Below are 3714 nucleotides of genomic sequence, written 5' to 3' on the forward strand. Positions count from 1 at the left end.
GGCACAAATCAGTAATCGGTTGTGACGTATTTGAGCGAAGGACAAGTTTGTGCCGAACAAATGATAAATTGAAAGGTTAATGTGTTTCTTGTCCAAACTGTTTGCAATAGGTATATGTGACAAAACTAGGGATGCACCGATCCGACTTTTTTGGATCCGATACCGATATCTGGCGTTGTGAAATTTGCCGATACCGATCCGAAGCTACACACAAAGCAAGCGGCTGCAGTACAGAGCAAAGCTGCTGCTTCATGTGTGTGGCTCCTCCATTCACAGGCAGAGTGCATCTGATATCACTCCGCCTGTGAGCCGGACCTATACAGGAAGTAGCGGCTCCCATCCCATACTACTACTGCACCTAGTAAGGGATGGCTGAGCCGTTACCAAGCAAAAACCGGATCGGCCAGTGGATCGGTCAATGTTACCGATCCCCCGATCCATCAAAAATGGCCATATCGGCGCCGATATCCAATCCGAATATCGTATCGGTGCATCCCTAGACAAAACGTACAAAAAAAACAGATTTATTTATGTCCATTGAACAATTTACTGGTCATTACATGATGGCACTATCGTTTGCTCTCACGGCCGAGTGCTCGTTTTTCAAAAATGAGTTTGAATGATTTTTGTATAGTGTATGGCCAGCATTAGTAACCATCGTTGGATTACTGCTAAACCTTAAAGGCACTTGGGCCAAACCCCCCTGATTTCCAGCCCCCCAATGCAATTTGTTGTAGAATGCATTTTTTTTTGTTTTTCTGAGAATGAACACACCTACCTGAACCTGGTTGAGGACTTCCAGGCTTTTTCTTCGGACGTCCAGAAAAGGGCATCTCTTGGAGAGCATCAGAAGTCTGGCCAAGACGTGATTGAGATCTGAAGGGTCAGGAGAGTCGGTCCCTTCCATGGCAGGCACTGCCACACTGACCTTTGTCTCTAAATCTTCTGTTATATTCTGCATTGCCACTTCTCTGGTCTGAGGGTCTCTACTGCACAGACCCTTCCAGGTCACCTTCTCCTCCTCATCGGTGATCATACTGAAAACAAACAGTGCTTGTCCCAAGGCCAAAGCTATCCAAAGAATACAAAGACGCTGGCGGCACTTTTATTTAGTTCAAAATACTGTTCACTCCAACATTTATATTGTAATTGTTCATAAAGACAAGCACTAACTTTATAACAGTCCTCAAATTTATATCAGCAGCAAGCCAAGTCCATGAAAAAAGTCCTCAGTCAGAGAGTGATGACTGGTAGGACAGTGGAAGTCTCCAGAGCTCTGTGGTCCTCAGCACTACACAGAGCAGACAGGTAAACAATGTGTGAAGTGGTACAGGGTACTCCCCTTCCAGACAAAAGAGCCGAGCGATCCTTGCTACAGGCTCCGGTGTTCATACACAGCTCTCAGCACACGCCCACCACTGGCATACACAGCTCTGCCAAGTTCACATGGCCAGCCTGAGCCCTCACAGCACGTCTAGGCCGGGAACTTCTCCTATCATCTCCTCCTCCTTCTTCTTCATATCCCGCGCTCCGCTCACTTCACTTCGTGCATGGGGATTTTCCACTCTCCTCCTTCCAGCCGCCTGTCTCCTCCTCACTCTCACACGAGCCCAGGAGGAAGGGCGGGCTCGGGGCTCACACCCCACACTGGGCTCGGTCCATGGTGGTGTGGCAGGCTGCTTGTAGTGCTTCCTCCCATGTACTGTGTGGAAGAAAGTCACCTTGTTCTGTGACATTATGGCTCTCCTATATTGTTCTCCTCATTGGCTATACAAAACTGCACATGCTTTATATCAGTGTTTCTCAACCTTTTTCCAGTCAGGGCGCCCTTTCAAAAGTATTTTGGGTCTCGAGGCTCCCATCTAATGGCAGGTGCACAATGAGGTTATCGGACCAACAATCACCCTTTTTTTTTTTTTTTTTGCATGCTAATATCCTATCAAAAATGAACTGTTTACAAAAGTTAGCCCCCTTTCACACTGAGGCGCTTTTCAAACGTTAAAAAAAGGACATGAAAAGCTCAAGAAAACCTATTCCCATTAAAATCAATGAATGCTTTCACACTGGGGCGGGGGAGGTGATAAAAAATACTGCAAGCAGCATGTTTGGAGCGTTAAAAAAAAACACCTCAAGAACACCTCTCTCTATTAAAATGAGTGGGAAGTGCCTGAAAAAGCGCTCAGTGTTGTACTGGCAGTTTAGACCCCTTTCTCACTGAGGCTTTTTAGGTGCTTTTGCGCTAAAAAAAAGTACCTGAAATGTTCACGAAAACCTATTCCCATTAAAATCAATTACCGATTTCACACTGGGGCGGTGTGCTGGCGGGCTGTGAAAAAAATCCTGCTAGCAGCATCTCTGGAGCACTAAAAAAAAGCGCCTCAAAAACGCCCCTCTCCATTGAGATGAATGGGAAGCTGCTGAAAAGCTCTCCAAAAGCGCTCAGTGTTTTACTGGAAGTTTAAAAGTTTGGAAGCTAAAAAAAGCGACCGAAAAGCTCACGAAAAACGATTTCCAGTAAAATCAACTAATGCTTTCACACTGGGGCGCTACTGGCTAATGTTTTCACACTGGGCTGGTGCTGGTGGAGCAGTGAAAACTTCTGCAAGCAGCATCTTTGGAGATCTTAAAAAAGCGCCCCTCTCCATTGAAATGAATGGGAAGCACCTAAAAATGGTTCTTTTGAGTCACGTCACCTTAAAAAAAAAAGCGCACTGCTAATGCCTCAAAAGCGCCCAGCATTTTATGGGTAGTTTTCAAGCACCTCAGTGTGAAAGCAGCCTTAGAAGCGCCTCAGTGTGAAAGCAGCCCCAGAACCACTTCAGTATGAAAGCAGCCCCAGAAGCGCCTCAGTATGAAAGCAGCCCCAGAAGCGCCTCAGTATGAAAGCAGCCCCAGAAGCGCCTCAGTGTGAAAGCAGCCCCAGAAGTGCCTCAGTGTGAAAGCAGCCCCAGAAGCGCCTCAGTATGAAAGCAGCCCCAGAACCGCTTCAGTGTGAAAGCAGCCCCAGAAGCACCTCAGTGTGAAAGCAGCCCCAGAAGCACCTCAGTGTGAAAGCAGCCCCAGAAGCACTTCAGTATGAAAGCAGCCCCAGAAGCGCCTCAGTGTGAAAGCAGCCCCAGAGGCGCCTCAGTGTGAAAGCAGCCCCAGAGGCGCCTCAGTGTGAAAGCAGCCCCAGAAGTGCCTCAGTGTGAAAGCAGCCCCAGAAGCGCCTCAGTATGAAAGCAGCCCCAGAACCGCTTCAGTGTGAAAGCAGCCCCAGAAGCACCTCTCCATTGAAATGAATGGGAAGCACCTAAAAATGGTTCTTTTGAGTCACGTCACCTTAAAAAAAAAAGCGCACTGCTAATGCCTCAAAAGCGCCCAGCATTTTATGGGTAGTTTTCAAGCACCTCAGTGTGAAAGCAGCCTTAGAAGCGCCTCAGTGTGAAAGCAGCCCCAGAACCACTTCAGTATGAAAGCAGCCCCAGAAGCGCCTCAGTATGAAAGCAGCCCCAGAAGCGCCTCAGTATGAAAGCAGCCCCAGAAGCGCCTCAGTGTGAAAGCAGCCCCAGAAGTGCCTCAGTGTGAAAGCAGCCCCAGAAGCGCCTCAGTATGAAAGCAGCCCCAGAACCGCTTCAGTGTGAAAGCAGCCCCAGAAGCACCTCAGTGTGAAAGCAGCCCCAGAAGCACCTCAGTGTGAAAGCAGCCCCAGAAGCACTTCAGTATGAAAGCAGC

This window comes from Pelophylax lessonae (genome assembly GCF_965119305.1).
Source record: "Pelophylax lessonae genome assembly, chromosome: 3".
Taxonomy (NCBI): domain Eukaryota; kingdom Metazoa; phylum Chordata; class Amphibia; order Anura; family Ranidae; genus Pelophylax; species Pelophylax lessonae.